Source organism: Rhineura floridana, chromosome 9, assembly GCF_030035675.1.
Source record: "Rhineura floridana isolate rRhiFlo1 chromosome 9, rRhiFlo1.hap2, whole genome shotgun sequence".
NCBI classification, from domain to species: Eukaryota; Metazoa; Chordata; class Lepidosauria; order Squamata; family Rhineuridae; genus Rhineura; species Rhineura floridana.
This window is the reverse complement of record NC_084488.1, coordinates 107,094,448-107,113,940: the sequence shown is the minus strand read 5'-3', so window position 1 is coordinate 107,113,940 and position 19,493 is coordinate 107,094,448. Positions and strand designations below refer to the sequence as shown.

General features: G+C 44.0%; 1 protein-coding gene across 4 annotated transcripts in view; it reads right to left on the bottom strand.

The window, feature by feature from the left end:
- MAPK10 (mitogen-activated protein kinase 10) overlaps nucleotides 1-19,493 on the bottom strand; it is a 323,601-nt gene that overhangs the window by 207,931 nt on the left and 96,177 nt on the right. For all 4 annotated transcript variants that reach the window (XM_061583112.1, XM_061583111.1, XM_061583114.1 and 1 more), the window contains exon 2: nucleotides 18,052-18,262. The gene's annotated coding sequence lies outside the window, so the exon portion shown is untranslated. The remainder of the gene's footprint in view (nucleotides 1-18,051; nucleotides 18,263-19,493) is intronic.

The window sequence follows — 19,493 nt, the reverse complement described above, 5'->3', positions numbered from 1 at the left end:
ACTGTTTTCAGCCCCAGGGCACATTTCTGACATGGTTTCTATACCCTCATCATTCTTTGGGCCAGGCAGTGTATGTCAGTCAAAATGGTTGGCAGGAAGAGGTTGCAAGCTGGAGTCAGTCTGATTTTGAAGAATGTAGGACGGAAATAAAATATGGTAGCATTTTGGTTCTCTGTGCACAAATGGCAATTTAAAGTTCCTGAGGACTAATGCTATAAACCCTATAAATTGTTTTCTAATGGCAGCAATTTGACACATGCTTTTAAGAGCATACAGAAGAGAAAGATATAACTAATCCATATCAGTTTAACAGTTTATATAGGTGGTTCAAGACTTCTAAACAAGTTATTTCTATCTTCCAAAACACCACTGGCAAAGGGGTAGGGATGGTTATTAGTGGTTGTAAAAACATCAACTTTAAGGCAGACTCAACCTGCAAGTTAACATATTCTTGTAACAGCACTCCCAACCATAAATGGGAAGGGCAGGCATTCCCTTTACTCTGACAAAAATGTGAATCATGTTACAAGATCCCATGGAGAACTCATCACAAGGTAGGGAGTGGTGTGTAGGTATACATGAGAACAGAGCGGTGCTAGATTAACTACTGTACTAGATTATACTAGATTAACGAATTGAATGAGTGAACAGTGTGATGTGGCTGCAAAAAAGGCAAATGCTATTTTAGGCTGGATTAACAGAAGAATAGTTTCCAAATCACGTGCAGTATTAGTTCCCCTTGATTTGCCACTGGTTAGGCCTCATCTTGAGTATTACGTCAAGGTCTGACACCACACTTTAAGAAGGATGCAGACAAACTGGAACAACTTCAGAGGAGGGCAACAAGGATGATAAGGGACTGGAAACAAAGCCCTATGAGGACTGAAAGAACTGGGCATGTTTAGCCTTGAGAAGAGGAGACTGAGGGGAGATATGATAGCACTCTTCAAGTACTTGAAAAATTGCCACAGAGAGAAGGGCCAGGATCTCTTCTCAATCATCCCACAGTGCAGGAGATGGAATAATGGGCTCAAGTTTTAGGAAGCCAGATTTCAACTGAACATCAAGAAAAACTTCCTAACTATTCAAGTGGTATGATAATGGAACCAATTACCTATGGAGCTGGTGAGCTCTCCAACACTGGAGGCATTCAAGAGGCATCTGGACAGCCACCTGTCAGGTATGCTTTAATATGGATTCCTGCATTGAGCAGGGGGTTGGACTCAATGGCCTTATAGCCCCCTTCCAACTCTATGATTCTATGATTCTATTTTATAAATGTGATTTGTCGAGATATTATAGAACGATGCTTTTGTGTTTTAAAACTTGCTGTCAGTTTTGATCCCACCCTCACTACAGTGAGTTCAGGGCAACATACAATGTCCCCCACCCCTATTTTATACTCACAACAGCCTTGGCAAGTTGCTTAGGCTGAGAAGCAGTGGCCAAGTGAGAGCCAAGCTACATGTGACATACAGCTGCATGCAACAGTAGAGCTTTAAAAAAAAAAAGGAAAACCGTCTCCTGAATGGAGCACTGGCAGACTGAAGTATTGGTAGGTGAAAGAGACTGCTGAAACTTTTTCCCTGCGTGTATTTTTTCCTGCTCAAGTTTGTACCCAAAATGGCCTTTCCTTCCCTCAGGGAAAAAGATATAGGTCTTCATAGAATTTTCCCCCACATGTGGGGAAAAAGCAGCTTGAGGGACTTTTCCTTGTGGGGAAGGGTTAAGCAGTCCTCTCCCTCACCGGTGCTCAGTTCAAGACTGCAGCCACCTGTGGCTGCTTTTCACACTGGGGGAAAGTTGCTTGCATGCCATGTGTGCTTTGGCCCTAAGTGTCATAGGTGAGCAAGAATCTGAACTCACATTTTATCCAAAGCATCATCCCAACTCTAAGCACTCTGTCTGTACTACACAAGGAATATGCCCGCAGAGATCTGTTCCACTGAACTCGTGGCACACTGCACCTAGCCAGTTAGCTTAGATGGTTAGATCAGTGGTTCCCAAGCCCCCCCCACTCACTCACACACACTTGAAAATTCCTGAGGGCCTTGGTGGACCACTTAATGGTTTTTCTGTCTGTGCTAGATGCTCTCTGTCCAATGTAGCAACTGGAATGTGCTGTGCTAGATGCTGTATGATTTTTAATTGTATTTTTACAGACATGCCGCAGACTGCCTGAATGAAGCTTGCAGACCACTGGTGGTCTGTGGACCAGTTTGGGAACTCATGTTAGAGCATAGTTCTTATAGCACAAAGGCCACAGGTTCGATGTCTGTACAGTGGACTACTTAGCAGAGAGACACCATAGCTCAATGGCAGAGCAAATACTTTCCACACAGAAGGTCCCAGCTTCAGTTCTTGGCATCTCTAATTAGGAGGAGATGGGAAAGACCTCTGCCTGAGACCTTAGAGAGCTACAGTCATCAGAATAAATAGTACTGGACCACATGGGCAAATAGTCTGATGTGGTGTAAGACAGCTTCCGTTGTTCCAGAGCTAAAATGTAGAAGCTCATGAGTGGTTGAACTTGGCATTTAAAAAACTGCATTGTCTACGGGAGGATACCAGCTTGTGGGATGGTGGAGAGTTAAGAGGTGCAACAGAAGTATGGACGGCTTTGTCTGTTTTGGACACACTAAACACCATGAAGGCTCTTGGTGGCCTTTTGGGGGAGTGTTTCAGTGGCACAATATTTTAAGGCAAGCAACTTACCTGCATCAGAGGTGAGCCTGCCTTCACTCTAGGGAGGGAGAAATTATGGCAGCAGGAGGTGGAGAAAAGTGAAGTTGGAAAGATAAAAATAGCAGGGCAAGGAGAGGCCGAGTGGGTCACTCCTGCACTGTAGTTTCCTGAAAGATCTGGGAGTTTGTGGTTCCTTCTCTTCATCGTGTTACTTATGAAATTTTAGTGCTAGCTATTACCTGAATGAATGTGTGTGCTGTAATTACGACCTGCCAAAAGCCATATTTTTAAGGCGGAAATTCAGGGCCCCAAGCAGTCACGTGGAAGTCTCTTGAAGTCTTTAACATATTTAACAAAGGCTTTTAATGAGGCAAGGGAGTTTAGTTATTACCTGAACGAGCGAGAGTTATGAGGCCATGAAGATATTGTTGCGCACCACCCCAGCCTCTGAGCAGTGTGAGACATCCAGGGGTTCCTGTGCTTTCCCAGAGTTTGGTTTCCTTGGAAAGAACTTCAGCTGAGACTATGGTGTCTTATAGGATATATTTGTACACACAATACAACTTGAGCTGAAGATGGAGTGGTTCACAGCATTATCAGTCCAACAGATCTTGCTTTCCATTGCCCAAGCAAGCCTCTCTATCTGTCTCCCTAGTTCCCAGCTTCTTCCCACTAGAAAAGCCACTCCTTGGCTCCAGGATGCAGGGAGGGGGCCCCTCACCTGAAAGAATTCCAATAGCTCCCTTTGGATACGCAGATTGACTATTCAGCAAGTCTGTTAACTCACAGACTAGCATAATAAAGGAAACTAGCCTGACCAGTAGAGCAGGTTTCTTGCTTGCATATCCTAACTTCAGATACAAGGTTGTAGGCTTGAAGGGGACACAAAGAAATCATCTATCTCATCCCTCAATTCCATAACAATATATTAAATAATTTTATATGGACAACTTCATTATATTAAAATATCACTGCTGGATCTTCTGCTTGCTTCACAACAGGATGAAAGATAGGCAGGTATCTTTCCCTACATCAGCTTAGAAAGATTAATTTTGGCTGAGACTGTTGAGTCATACCCTTCCTACTGCCAGCAGGCTCGCTTCTGCCAGCAGCAAGGGCCATTGCTCAGTGGTAGAGCATCTGCCTTGCATTCAGAAGGTCTTAGGTTCCATCCTCTGCATCTCCAGGGAGGGCTGGAAAAGACTCCCTGCCTGAAACCTGGAGAGCTGCTGCCAGTCAGTGTAGTCAGTACTGAGCTAGGTAGACCAATGGTCTGATTCAGTATAAGGCATCTTCCTAGATTCCTATGAATGTTTTCCAAGAAAGTCTCAGAGGGCACAGCCCCGACCTTTGGCATTACAACACCCAGGTGCCTGAATTTTTCCCTGCTGTTCTTTCAGGCAGGTGGCCTCACCTCATCATCAGCTGATCAGAGTGGAATCTCAGTTTTTCCTATAAAATGCCTCCTCCCTCATGATCTCTCTCCTGTCCTCTCGCTGCTCTCTCACTCTTCTCTCCAGGCTCTATTTTATCTCCCACCAGGACTGGGGCAGTGAAAAATCTGAAGAGCCACTCTGCAGGCACCACACAGGCTGATTCAGAAAGCTATGAGGGTCCATTTAACTGTGGTTTTGTATTTTTACCATCTCAACAGTTCACTTTATTAAGGATTCACTTTTGTCTACTGTTCTGGTGCTTTGGCCGATTGTCTGCTGATGCAAAGTTCAGGGCCAATTAAATGTCTTCTCCCAGTTATGGAAAAAGTGGAAATGGACTGCCTTCAAGTCGATCCCAACTTATGGCAACCCTACGAATAGGGTTTTCATGGTAAGCGGTATTCAGAGGTGGTTTACCATTGCCTTCCTCTGAGGCTGAGCGGCAGTGAGTAGCCCAAGGTCACCCAGTGAGCTTCATGGCTGTGTGGGGATTCGAACCTGTGGTCTCCCAGGTTGTAGTCCAACACTCTAACCACTACATCATACTAGCTCTCTCTCCCAGTTATACTGGCCTCCAATTCATTTCTGGATGCAATTTTATTTATTTAAGACATTTCTTGCCTGCTTTTCAATTGGTCACCTAGCAAACTCCTTTGGAACCCAGGTTTCCCCAGTCCAAGTCCAACACTCAGATTGCTATATGTAACAGCAGTCTTTTAAAATGTATTTAATAAATATTTATATTTAAAGGCACATGACCTATTGTCTCACTGTGTTCAAGACTTAATTCATGCCAGTTCACATCACTGCTCAGCCACCAAACCAGGTTTTTAAGCTATGGCACAGCCCTAGGATATATTGGGCGGTATCCATTGAAGTGCTTCCACTAAGGACTTTTGTCTGTGCAACACAGCTTCTTCCTCCTCTCCTCTTCCCTACAACTGTTTTTTGCGGATTCCCAACCAACTGGAGCATATTTGGGGAGAGTATGTGGGCACCTGGTGAGAGGAAGGAAAGAGACGTTCCACTGAGCAAGCACAAATCTTTGAATTAGCAGAAGCACTTCATTAGATACTGTGGAAGTGTCCTAGGCCATGGCCAAAGTGCTTTTCCATTACCACTGAGTGGCCACAAATAGTTTCTACATATTAGGGATTAGAGCCACATTTCTCAACATGCTTTGGATGTGCATGCTCCCGGTCCATCTATGTCCCTTCACACATTCTATTTCATTACTGATTTGTGCCAACCATAGTTTGCTGTGATATCTGAATTGGACAAACCATAGTTATTGCAAACCACAGTTTACTTCCAAACCAAAATGGAAAAGCCACACATTTTCCCAACAACCAAGCCATGGTGTGAGAGGTTGAGGGAAAGCCAGCAGTTGCACAGATGGCTCAGGTACAAGATGGGTGTGTCAGAAGGTGGATAAGATGGTAACAGCTGGTCTAGGGTACGCACGTATATGCATGGCTCCAGCATAAAACGTGGGCAGCATGCATTAAAGGGAGGAAAGGATAGGCTTGGAGTGCTACAGCAACTGTGTGTGCTTGGGGGGAGGGAGAGGGAGACACACACACACCCAGAGCTTGGAAGTAACTCGTTAGAAATAACGAGTTACTTGTAATTTGTTACAATTTTGCATAACGAGTGGGTAACTTCGTTACATTTTGTATGTAACAGAACGAGTGGTAATTTCATTACTTTTGAGCTGCAAATGTAACTTTTTTGCGTTACATTTGGATGTTACGGGGGGGAAGCAGGGGAAATCATCTGCTGCTGTGATTGGTGAAATGGTGGAAGAAAGATATGTGCCTGAAACTGGGCTTAATCTGCGCTGTTTAGCTCTTCCCTCATGCTCTATGGAGGCACGAGGGAGGAAGTGGAGAGTCAGACAGAGCTGGAGGTCAAGGAGGAGTAGAAGGCAGAAGCAGCAGAATGGAAGTGAAGAGCTGTGGAGGTGAGTGTATGTGTTACCCTTTCCAGCCTGCTCTCCCTGCCCCCCCCCGCTCATCCTGCCTCCCTCAGCCTGCTCGTCTGCCCCCTCTGCTCTTCCTGGCACACCCTGCTTCTCCTTGCATCCCCTCCGCTTGTCCTTGCACCCTCTTTGCATCCCCTCCGCTTGTCCTTGCACCCTCTTTGCATCCCCTCCGCTTGTCCTTGCACTCTCTTTGCATCCCCTCCGCTTGTCCTTGCACTCTCTTTGCATCCCCTCTGCTTGTCCTTGCACTCTCTTTGCATCCCCTCTGCTTGTCCTTGCACTCTCTTTGCATCCCCTCCGCTTCTCCTTGCACTCTCTTTGCATCCCCTCCGCTTGTCCCTGCACCCTCTTTGCATCCCCTCCGCTTGTCCTTGCACTCTCTTTGCATCCCCTCCGCTTGTCCTTGCACCCTCTTTGCATCCCCTCCGCTTGTTCTTGCACTCTCTTTGCATCCCCTCCGCTTGTCCTTGCACTCTCTTTGCATCCCCTCCGCTTGTCCTTGCACCCTCTTTGCATCCCCTCCGCTTGTCCTTGCACCCTCTTTGCATCCCCTCCGCTTGTCCTTGCACCCTCTTTGCATCCCCTCCGCTTGTCCTTGCACCCTCTTTGCATCCCCTCCGCTTGTCCTTGCACCCTCTTTGCATCCCCTCCGCTTGTCCTTGCACCCCTCCAGAGAGAGTGAAAATTGGGAACTGGCAAGAGACTAGGAGGTAGGTGCAGTCTCATACTTCTGTTTGTGTGTTTTGCTTCAGTTATGTGCCTCTCATAGAGTGACTCTCACTAGGCAGCAAGAGATGACTACCCCAAGCAACTAATTTGGGGCACCATGCAACAAATTATTAGCTATTTTAATTTTTGGTTGTTGTATATTTACTGTCAGGAAGAGGTACTTGTGAGATTTTCTGCCTCAAATGCCAACATAACTTTTCAAGCTATGGTACTATGACCTTGACTTGGGGGCAGGGCACCATTTGCTCTTCTGCTTCAAGTAGCAAAATGTCTTGGGCTGCACCTGCTTGCAGTCATTTCACATACTGGACAACTAACATGGCTTTTTGGTGAAGGGCAAGAGAGAATAAGACTGTTATCTCAAAAACAGTTGTGCTTGAGGAAAAGATGGCAAACATGTAGAACTGAACTTTTCTGCAATAATATAGACATTTGCATAGGGTATTTTTTTCTACTCATGGAATATTAAATCTTTAAGTCCTAAATCCTTTGTCATCCCCTCCCCCTTGTGCACACCCTTTACACTGTCTTTCTCCCTATGCATGTAGGTCAAAATGACAACTGGTGTAGTTTGGGAATTAACAGAATGAGAGCTGAATTACAACTCAAAAAAGAACTTTCCTGCTGGTGTCTGCTACTGATGTGGGGGGCATTTTGTTAGGGAGAAGTGATGAGAGGGGGTAATTTTCTGCTGAAACTTTTTATCTGCAACCCCTTCCCTGGCCACTTTTCCCTAGCTGATGGAGGTCAATAAGGAAAAACATGGGGCATTGCACTGGTAAAGTGGCAGGCATGGAAAACAGCCCCTTCCATCTATCTCCTGCTTCACCTACCCAAATGCACCCCAGCAAATGCTTTGCACATTGACAGCACACATTTAGTTGGTTTTCTGGTATTTGCTGCTGAAAGTGTAGTTCCATGCTGGGTGCAGCTGGGACGTTCTGAGTTCATATCTTACCACAGCCATGAACTCACTGGATGACCTTCTGGCCACACCCACGCCAGACATTTATGCCACTTTAAACAGTCATGACTTCCCCCAAAGAATCCTGGCAAGTGTAGTTTGTGATGGGTGCTGAGTGTTATTAGGAGACTCCTATTCTCCCGACAGAGCTCCAATGTCCAGAGTGGTTTAACAGTCAGCCCCTCTTCTCAGACAATTCTGTGACTGGAGTTCTGTGGGGGGAATTAGCCTGTCAGGTGTGCTTTAACTTGGATTCCTGCATTGAGCAGGGGTGTGGACTCGATGACCTTAAAGGTTCCTTCCAACTCTACTATTCTATAATTTTCTGTTAGCTGAGACATCTCTCTCTCTCTCTCTCTCTCTCACACACACACACACACACACACACACACACTGACTCACTCACTCACACAGCCACTGAGCATTTCATAACAGAGCATGCTCAGTACTCATTTGGTCTGTTTTGGGAGTCATCCCCTTTCTGTTTTCTCTCTCACTTTTTGTATACTGCAACACTTGGGGTTCCCTCTTGCCCACTAATACTCATTATGTGTGGTATGGATGATGATACCATGGCTACATAAGCAACAACACTTCCAGCCTGAGCTTCAGAAATAGAGGGAATGACACTCTGACCAGTTTAAGTGGTTAGTATTTAAATCTGATTGGAAACTGTTCAGTTTGATACAAGGCGGCTATTAAGCATGACCTAAAAGCTGCAATTCCAAGCATACTTACTTGGAAGTAATTCCCATAGCAGTAAATAGGATTTACTTCTGGGAGTATAGAATCAATCCGTAAGAGTCTCCCAGTAGACACCATACATGTAAGCACATGGCTTTTCCCCAAGAATCTTGGGGACTGTAGTTTACTCCTCAAAGAGCTACAATTCCCAGCACCCGTAACAAACTACAGTTCCCAGGATTCTTTTTTGGAGTGGTGGTGGAAATGTGCTTTAAATCTGTCATGTGTATGCAACTTTGGTGAGATAATAGCTGAAGGTAATCAGCCCAAAATGATAACAAATAATCAGTAGGCATTCCCAAAAGACATTCAAACAGTGGGTAAAAAAAAGTGAGAATTACAGAGGCAAACACAGAATGCAGTTAAGCAATAAAGTAATCCAAGAGAGAGGAGACACCTTTGTCTCTGCTCTCTCCCTCCTGAGCCAGGAGGGCAACTCCCAAACCTGAGTGTTGCGCCTCCAAGTTAGTTAGAACTAGGTATGCCTTTCCTATCTACTATGTATTTCTATAAATAAAATAGCTTTTCTTATTTTACTAAGTCTTAAGTCTCAGTGATCTCAGTGCAGGGTAAAAGCCTGCCACTTAGGTAAACGCACACACATCTCAGACTGTTGACAATCTCTGCTAATATCTATACAAATTTACATAACATGCATCACCTGAACTCACATGATCTAGAGTTACCTTAGATCTTGCAACATTTGCAAATGAGAAGCAATAGGGTTTTATATTAGTTCTGATTGTCTATTGGGCTATCATAGGGTATGTATTTTTTGCAGAGCTTGGAAAAGTTACTTTTTTAAACTACAACTCCCATCAGCCCCAGCCAGCATGGCCACTGGATTGGGCTGATGGGAGTTGGAGTTCAAAAAAGTAACTTTTCCAAGCTCTGATTTTTTGCCTTTTCTATGGCAAAAACTCCAACTTCAGTGGAATTTATGTGATGTGTTCTAACCATTTGAATGTGGCTAATGAATGCTTTATTCTTCCATCAGAACTTTAGCAGTAGTACTAAAATACTAATAAAAAAGGGAAAGAGAAAAAAATACTTTACACACATCATTCAGCTGTATTGTTAATTATAGATATAGATATAAAGGATAAATGGCATTTTGTCAAAAGTATTTTTGCCTACATTTTATACCTGCTCCTTGGTTTTCCAAGCTTGGCATGGAATGCTTGTCATACAGAATTAATTTGAAATGCTGCATTATCATAATCATCTTCTTCAAAATAAAAAAATAAATGTACTGCCTTCAAGTTGATTCTGACTTATGGTGACCCTATGAATAGGGTTTTCATGAGAGGCAGTGACTGGCCCAAGGTCACCCAGTGAGCTTCATGGCTATGTGGGGATTCAAACCCTTCTACTACTCCCTGTGTGTGTGTGTTTAGTTTTAATATTGTTTTAGGCTACTTAGATGTGAAGCAGCCAAGGCCAGCACCTTGTAGGCATTTTTTTAAAAAAGTAACTGAAATGTAATTGTAGTGATTACTTTTGAGAAAAAGTAAAGTAAGCAGTTACTTTCAGAGCAATTGTAACTGTAATTACTACTTTTTTTGGCCAAGCAATTGTAACTGTAATTTATTATTATTAATTAGATATAATTTTTTATATCTTCCAAGCTCTGCACATACCAGTAGATAATTATGAACCATATTCATCTCTACACAACTTTCTCCTTCTATGTTCTACAATTATTGGAAAAACACCCAACAAATTTAATTTAAACTGGCAGTTTGGTGGTGCCTTCAGTTTGCAAGGGTGGCAAACTAAGAACTGAAATCAATTCCCACTGTGGGAACCTATGTGATTGCTGCTCAATTTAAAGTGCTTGTGTTAACCTCTAAAGCCCTAAATGGCCTAGGACCAAGTCATCTGAAGGAGTGCCTGCACCCTCCGGACCTTACCTGAGCCCTAGGATTGGCATCAGAGGCCCTGTTCTCGGGCCTGTCATTAGCAGAGCCTCAAATCTGTAGGTAGCAGAAACAGGACTCCTCATTGGTGGCTCCACAGTTGTGCTATTCCTTCTGAAAAACACTATCTTTAGACAAGCCCTGAAAAGTTTTTTCTGCAATTACTTATTATCTATGCTCTTATATGAGTTATCCTGATATGTTTTAATTGTGCAATACTGCTTGCACTATCAATGTTGAAGCAGGGAACTGCTTTGTGATGCCTTGGCAATCCACACATTGAAAAAATACTACAGACAGGTTTCAGCTAAAAGCTAAAGTAATATCTCTAAGCTTACCATAGTTAGGCAATGGAGGAAAGGAGAACAAACACCAGAGTGGAGAGGGCAGAGGGAGAGCTCTTTTGTGATTGACAGGTCAAGGCTATAATCAGAGGGTACAATTTCACCCACAAAATAACTTTTAGTTCATTCTATTCCAAAATCAATTTTAAAGGTGCCTAGTACAAAAGCCCCTGGACCAACTTGTTTGCAATTTAATAGGTTTTTTACTCTCTCATGTCTACAATTTTAAGATCAATCACTCATAAAACACTAGGAGAGATTAACCCACTCTAAAACTATAATGGCTGCCCTTGGAGGAAAACCACTGTAGCTATCCTTCTGAAATTTGTTATGATTTAGACTTCCAGAAAGGGTGAATATGTATATATACAGAGCTTGGAAAAGTTACTTTTTTAAACTACAACTCCCATCAGCCCCAGCCAGCATGGCCACTGGATTGGGCTGATGGGAGTTGTAGTTCAAAAAAGTAATCCAATCCAGTGGCCATGCTGGCTGGGGCTGATGGGAGTTGTAGTTTAAAAAAGTAACTTTTCCAAGCTCAGGGTCTGAAAATAATGTGGTCAGTGCATAGTCCTAGTAGTTTCATTGTTGAAATGAACAGTCAAAAGAGGCCCAGTTGCCACAACCAATAGACCATCATGCCCCCAAGGTGGAACAAGCATTGCATGAGGTCCAGGATGGGATAGCAGATGGAAGCGCCTTCAAAAGCAGGAAGGGGCCAGTTGGCTGCCACTCCTTTCCTTCTGGTTCTTTCTAAGCAAAGACGCTGCCAGCATAGTGATGTTGGCAGCATGTTTTTCAGTTCAGAAAGAAGTGTGAGGGAAGGAGCCATTGTTTGAGTCCCCTCCACTTGCTATACTGTCCTTTCTCTCAAGGTGGTCCTATGGAACCAGGATAGGTGGCATGGTGATGCAAGCAGACTCAAAGTGAGCTGTGTTGCCCACTCTGATTCGGGAACCAGAAATCAAGCGGGGAGGGGTGTTCACTTATATGAACACCCCCACTCAATTTCTTACAACAACCTTATATATATTACTGGGATAGATGGAGCAATAGACTGATTCATTACAGAGTATCTTTGGGGAAGGGCCATAGCTCAGTGGTAGAGCATCTGCTCTGCATGGAAGAAAGGCCCAGGTTCAATCCCCGGCATCTCCAGGTAGGACTGGAAGATTCCCTGTTTGAAACCCTGTAAAACCAGTCAGTACAGACAATATTGAGCAAAATGGACCAGTGGTCTGACTCCATATAAGACAGCTCCCTGTGTTCACATATATCTTCTGTGGTCAATTTCTAAAGCCCATTTAGCAATTATTTTTGCTATAGAGCCATTTTGAGGAAGCAGCAGCTGTGAGGATGGCCCAGGAGTCACATAAACTGCTGGGTAACCACATGGCTCAGGACCAAAAGTGTTTCAGTTCCAGTTGTATAATAAGTGCAGGCTAGCAAGATCATGTCTTTCTTTCCCAACAGTATTTATTATTTATTTATTAGATTTATATCCCACCCTTCCTCCCAGCAGGAGCCCAGTAGGAGCAGCGTGACAAATGCAAACCCTGAAATAAGCACAAAATGGAAAAGCACCATTGGAAGTGTTCAAATGCAGAGTCAGCCTCTTTTGAAGAACATTGGCAGCTTCCGCGAAATAGAAGGAAGCCTGTAGTGCTCTGTTTTCTTTTAAATCAAGAACTTGGATAACATGTCAAGTAAATAATCAGAATCCTGCTGTAAGGCAGAGCATGCTTACTCTGCCATAGGAGTTGAGTTTACAAAAGATAATGGGTAACTGTTAGTTTCTGAAATGTCCTGCTCAAACATTCTGCATGAAGCCTTGACAATGCACGTTGAATGGAGTAACAGGAGAACAAGACAGAGACCGTACGCACTCTTAAAATGTTGCAGTGTCACTCTGCAATGCAGCAAATAGGCACTTTCAACATAAAAGCTTTTATTCCTTCCTTTTTTACTTTTGGAATGCTCTCGCTCTTTCTCAAAACCTTATTTAAACAATTAACCTCAAAACAGCAACAAATCAGGTCACTAACACACCAGATAATGCTACTTGGTATTTGCAGGGGGGGGGGTTGTGTGTGTGAGAGAGAGACAGTACTCACTGGTACTGAGTACCGGCATCTTTTTTTTTTTGGCTTCCCCTTGCAGCCATTTTGTGCTGGCACCCATGGCACTATCATCAAGATATGAATACCGCCACCTCATTTTTTTACGAAGCAGCAGCAGCAGCAGCAGCACTGGGTATTTGTACATTGCTTCAGATAATTCCAAGAACTTTCTGTCTTAGCTTTCCATCTTGCAGAGTGAGACTGCAATCTATTTTTGAGCAAAATATTCTCAGCCCCTCCAGTTCTTTAATTTTTCCTCATTGCCTAATGCCACTCATAGAACATGGCTTGCCCTCAAAGAATTCTGGAACTGTAGTTTGTTAAGGGTTCTAGGAATTGCATCTCTGTGGCAGGTAAACTACAGTTCCCAGAATTCTTTGGAGGGAGCCACAATGATTAAAGTGGTATAAAAGTCGTTTAAATGTATGGTGTGGAGGTGCTGCTCAACTGTAAGAATTTTATTTTTATTTAATATGTTTACATCCCACCTTTTTCCGCCATGGAACCCAAGGTGGCATACATGGGGTTTTCAGGCAGGCTTCCAGGCAGGCTTCCATTGACTAGACCCAGACCTGCTTAACTTCAGCAAGGTGCTTGTATCATGTGATCTCAGATCATGCAACAAATAACTCATCAATCATTGGCCAAGGTCCAAGTATTGCTTCTGCCTGCAGCATCCCTCTATGAGAGAGCTTTTATGAGAGAACCTTGCATGAGAAAAATATAGCCTTAGTCAGAGACCTGGATCCACATGTGTAAGCTCTTCAACATGCGGTAACCATGTGCAATTGTTCCCCTTCCTCACATAAGGCTCACTCACAGTAGCTCTTGGCATTCATGCACAAAATGGCACAAGCTGTTCCTCCTCTTCTACTGACAGCCCTTTGAATCCCATCCATAGGCTATTTTTTGATCCTGAATGTCGACTAGAGGAAGAGTGATATCTTCTATGAGACCAGGTTCTGTGTATGTACAAGTAGGCAGCATTTCAGATTACACACAATGCTTCAGTAAAACAGAGAGGTAAAAACTCGCCTTTTCCATTTCACAAGCAATTCACAGACAAAAATTCTTACCTTGCCTCCAGCTTGTCATAGCTCAAAAAACACACAACCAAATCACACCCAGAAAGCTATTTTAAGCAGCCAACAGCCTGCCATTATAATTTGTTCAGCTCGTATCTAACTGCAAATTATTTCTGAAGTGGCTATCTCTAAGCATATGAGGTTTAACAGCTGCTAATAATACACCTCCAAAATCTACGCATGATCTTACAGTTAATGCTGTAGATATGCTAAAGGCATAAGAACAGACTACACTGCCACCTGCCCAACATGAGTTGGCTGTGTGAATGTTCTACATCTGTAATTTTTGAAATGCAAAGGTCATTTCCTAGGTTACCAGTACAGTCTGAGGGTGCTTCCCACTCATCCAGTAACTTCCACAAAACAGGAATATGTAGGTTAGCCAAATACCTCTTCGGTCAGCAGTGCCACCCCTCCCATGAGGGCAGCAATGCTGGCATAGAACAGGAAATCAGGAAGCTGCCTTATATCAAGTCAGGCCATTGGTCCATCCAGCTCAGTACTGGCAGCGGCTCTCCAAGTTTCAGACAGGAGTCTCTCCTATCCCTACTGGAGGTGCCGGGGATTGAATCTGGGATGTTCTGCATGCAAAACCGATGCTCTGTCACTGAGCTATGGCCTTTCCCTGAAAGGAACCACATTATTTGGCCAACCCTGACATAGTTTCCTTCTAAAGAAGTAACTGGATCCAGTTAGGATCAATTCCTAGAGCAGAAGTGATCCTCCAATAACATATGAATTGGACTGGAAAAGGACCTCCTTTAGGAAATAAGAGTTGTCTCTCTCTGGGTTCACATGAAAGGGTCAGTACATCCAACCACCCTGCTACAGGTCAGCTGCCTTCTCCCAGCTACATTCCTTCCCAAATGGACCAAGCAGTAACATGAAAAATGTAGGCTTCTGCTTGTGGCTGATGGCAGCTCTGCTGCTAGCACTGCCCCACATGCCCCTGAGGCTGTATCGTCACTGTATTCCCTCCAAGGAATCATCCTAGGAGGGGAAGAAATGGAGGAGAACATGCAGGAGAGAAGCCAGACCCAATGCTTATTATTACATGCTCAGGAAAGAATCGCCTTTTGGGCCTTCAGCCGAGACAGAGAAGTGTTGCTGATGCAAACAATTAGTAAGAAGCTGGGCTTTCAGCTAAGTTTAGGAATCAATCGCAGGTGCAGCATGCCTCTGAAAACCAGTTGCTGGAAGCCGCAGAAGGGGTGAGTGCTGTTGCACTCAGATCCTGCTTACGGGCTTCCCATGGGCATCTGGTTGGCCACTGTGAGAAGAGAATGCTGGACTAGATGGGCCACTGGCCTGATCCAGCAGGCTCTTCTTATGTTCTTATTAAGTAAATTAGAACAAAATTAGACATGAATGGACCCTTATTCATGCGTCTATCTCATTCTAAACTTGGGCTTATTTCACCCATTTTGGGGGTTTGCCCAATTTGGGGATGGAGTGGCATTTGAGGCAAAGCAAGCATTGGGGCAAAAGAAGCCCAGGTATGGGCTGTATGACATGCTGATTTGTGTAGGGGGGGGCAAGAATTCCTCTCTCTCTCTCCCTCTCTCCCTTTTTGTCTTCTTTTTTCTAGTTTAAAAGCCACTGGCTCTGCTGGCCATTTCAAGGGCACAGCAGCAGAGCTCTGGTCACCAGCAGCTTTAAACTGTAATAAAATTAATCAGAATTTTAAAAAAGGAAGCTCCTGTTACCATGGTAAGCCGTCTCCCACACAATTATTTTGGAAATCATGTCACAGTCTCCAACACAGGACTCCTCCACATGTCCTTTTTATTGAGCATTCATGATGTTCTTTGTTCATGGTGTTATTGGGGCAGTTATACACAATCCTGCTTTCAATGCTGGTTTTGCCTGCTAAAGTTTGGGGTCAGACATACTGCTTCATTTTCAGTCAGGAAGGCCCATAATTTCCTGCTGATCTCCTGTAATTTTTCTACCACTAAAGTTCCAGGGGAAGTCCTGCTTTTGTATCAATATAATGCAAAGGCGTCCCTTGAGCAGTCGTATAGTGGCAAATTCAGAAGTGAAGGATCCCTTCATGTTAGTCATAGCCACGCCCCCTCCCCTTTTTTGCTACAAGATTGAGAATGAGATCCTTGTTAATGTCTGCTTCCACAATAGACATCCCTAGGAGCCAATAAGCATGAAAAGGGATAGTGTCAGATACTGAAAAGAGTCTTCTCAGTGGTTGACTCATCTCCTTTCATCCTGATTGGCTCCACTCAGCAGGAAAGGTCAAGGAAGCATGTTAGAAGATTCTTCTCAGTGGCTAAGACACTCCCTTTTCATGCTGATTGGCTCACAGGATGCTGGAGACACAGGGAACCTGCTGGGACCCTGCTCTCAAAAAAGTAAAGGGTCTAAGACCCCCCAAGACCCTGGATGACTGCACCCCTGCCCTCGAGACAATAATAATGTCAAGAAGGGCTGTGAGCAGGCTAAGGAGTGCTAGCGCTTGGCAGTGGGCTGGCCTCCAGAACACAGGCCTCAGCAGGTGCAGAGCTCCTAAGCCAGCCCTGCTTCTAGTCTGGTCCTCCGTCCAACAGCAGGCTGACTTGTCTGTATCCCTGAGCATGAAGAATCTTGGAAAATGCAGAAACCAAAGCTTAATGCTAAGAGGCCAATATAAGATGGAGAATTTAATGCCTCAGCATACATGGCTACAGCCATCTCAGCCCTCAATTCTTCTTCCCTGAGCAGCAAGCCTTGAAAGGCTAGCATGAAGGCTAGGATGGAGTAGCCTGTTAGGCAATTTTCTTCTTGGGCTTTAAAGAAATATGGATTGATTGAACAAAATGGAATAAATTAAACTAGCTTGGGATTCCAGCTAGGATCAGGGAACGCTTTGTTTGCAACCGTCTTGTAATCTCAGTTCCTTGCAACATTTGGTATCCTGAATGAATGGGGTCCCTTGTGAAAATGAAAGCTAACATTGCATTACCATTCTAGATAATGATACTTCCTGAATTATTTGTTTTCTTACTAGGGCATGTCATTCAGGCTTCAGGAGTTTGAAAGCAGAGAGACCAATTCATGACATAAAAAGCTCCCATTGGTTCAACTACTTCAGTGCTGCCTACACTGGCTCAATATGCACCACACATTTAAAGCACATTATTTCCCCCCAAAAATCCTGGGAACTGTAGTTTCTCCCTCACAGAGCTACAGTTGCCAACACCCTTAACAAACTACAGTTCCCAGGATTATTTTGGGAAAATAACCTGCTTTAAGTGTATGGTGTGTACACAGGACAGATAGCTGTTTTTCAGGGTTTCAGACACCAAACTTTTTCAGGTCAACCTGGAGACATTGAGGAACAGAATCTGGGATCTTTTGCATGAAAAACATGCACTCCATCACTCAGCCAGCCTTTATTCTTTTCTAGCCTCTACCCATCACCCAGAAATGCAAATGTCTTTGTGTCAGTGAAACCAAGAGGCAGTGCCACTGGGGGCTCCACATCAATGGAACAGTTAAATCGCTCCAAGTTTTATTGCAAACTTTCAAGGAGTTGTCCAAGTTCAGCACCTTGGACAACTCCTTCAAAGTATGGACTAAACCTGGAGCAGATTCCACTGCCTCACTAACATAGAGCCATCAGATGCCTCTGCCAAGAGGAGCACATGGCATGTTATGTGGCACACCACTGAAGTACCAGGTTTCAAGAGAGGTTAACTAAGGAACTCACATGGGGAAGGTACTGCCATTGTTGTTCCCCCACTTAGAAAGTAGCATCTCCCATCTGTCTTCTCTCCAGTGATGGCTGGAGCTTAAATTGTCAGGCCAACACTGACCGTAGAAGAAGACACTGAGATATATTGAAAGTGCAGGGTACTAGGGGCTGGCCTGGAGCATGGGAGGAACAGGCTGATACATGGAAGAGAATGATAGCAGGTGCAGAATAGGCAAACGAAGGAATAAAAAAGTACTTGGAGTTAAGTACCAGAGGGAGAACAGTTGTAAATTCCAAGGCAAGAGACCACATAGACAAACATCACCTACATCCCGAAGGCAAAAGAGGCATACCTTATTGTCTAAAGGCAGGAAAAGGAGATGGAGACCTTTAAAATGCTGGTGCTTGGCCACCTATGGATGGGAAGACTTGAAGCTCCGCAGCTAAATGCCAACGCCTCCTGCTGCTGTCCCTCCTTAGGTGCTCTTGTCTGCAGAGTCTCCGCTTCATCTGGAGCTCAAAGAAAAGGCAATACCGGGAGGGTCTGGATGCCCAGTTTCACACCTGCCAAACATTTGAAAAACCAAGAGAGGATGATTTAAGCTCCCCCACCTGACCATTGCTAAAATTAAAAGTCCTCCCAGCATTATTGTTGTTGTTGTTGTTAGCGAATTACTACTATATATATAGCATCATCAATGTATATAATTGTTGCCCACCTTTCTGCTATCAGTTTGCAACATATAACAATTTGCAACATAAACTGGGCTTGAACCCTGGGAAGATAGTTGCACTGTGAGTGAGTGGTTCCAGTGTCCAAGAGATTGGCCATTTGCCTGTTCTGGGTGAGGTTACTTTCCCTCTGAAAGAACAGGTGCATAGTTGGGGGTGCTCCTAGATCCATCTTTGTCACCTAAGACTCAGGTAGCTTCAGTGGCTAAAAGTGCCTTTTACCAGCTAAGGCTGGTGTGCCAGTTATGGCTATTCTTGGACAGGGATAGCCTGGATGCAGTGATCAACCTTAAGGCTTGATTACTGCAATGTGCGCTATGTGGGGCTACCCTTGTGCCTGGTCTGGAAGCTCCAGCTGGTGCAAAATGCTGCTGCTAGACTCTTAATGGGAATGGACTACTGCCAGTGTATAACTCCAGTGCTTGGTGAGGAGTAGCAGTAGCAGTAGCAGTAGCAGTAGCAGTAGCAGTAGTAGTAGTTGTAGTAGTTTTTTAAAACACATGCACCTATTTTAGCAAATGCAAACCATTTAAAATGTATTTCAATTCATGAGTGTCTCACACTAAATAGAAAATTAACTTTTAAAAATTAAGTAAATTAAAGAAAAAAGTCAAGATGTATTCTTGCAGAGAGACAGTTGCCCATTTGAATTTTAAGCATCTGTTGTCATATCAACTGATTGTGTTATATCTTGAACGCCATTGCTATTTTTTAACTAATGTGACAAAAGGTAACCACTCGAGGTCAAACCAGACTTGATGTTAAATGCACCTTTGCATCTAAGGTGTACGCTTTTTGAAATACAAATTGCATCAGCAAAGGGGACTGATAATTAACAGGATCAGAATAGGCCTAAGAAGAGCCTTGCTAGACTGAGCCAAACGCTAATCTCGGCCAGCATCCTGTTTCAACCATGGCTAGCCGGATGCCAATGGAAAGCCTACAAGCAAGATATGAACACAACAGCACTCTCCCCCCTTGTGGACAGGAAATTTAACATTTTCTTCCCCTGTTGTATCCTAAGTAAAATCCCTTGTCTGAAGCTGGCATTGCATTGTGAAGA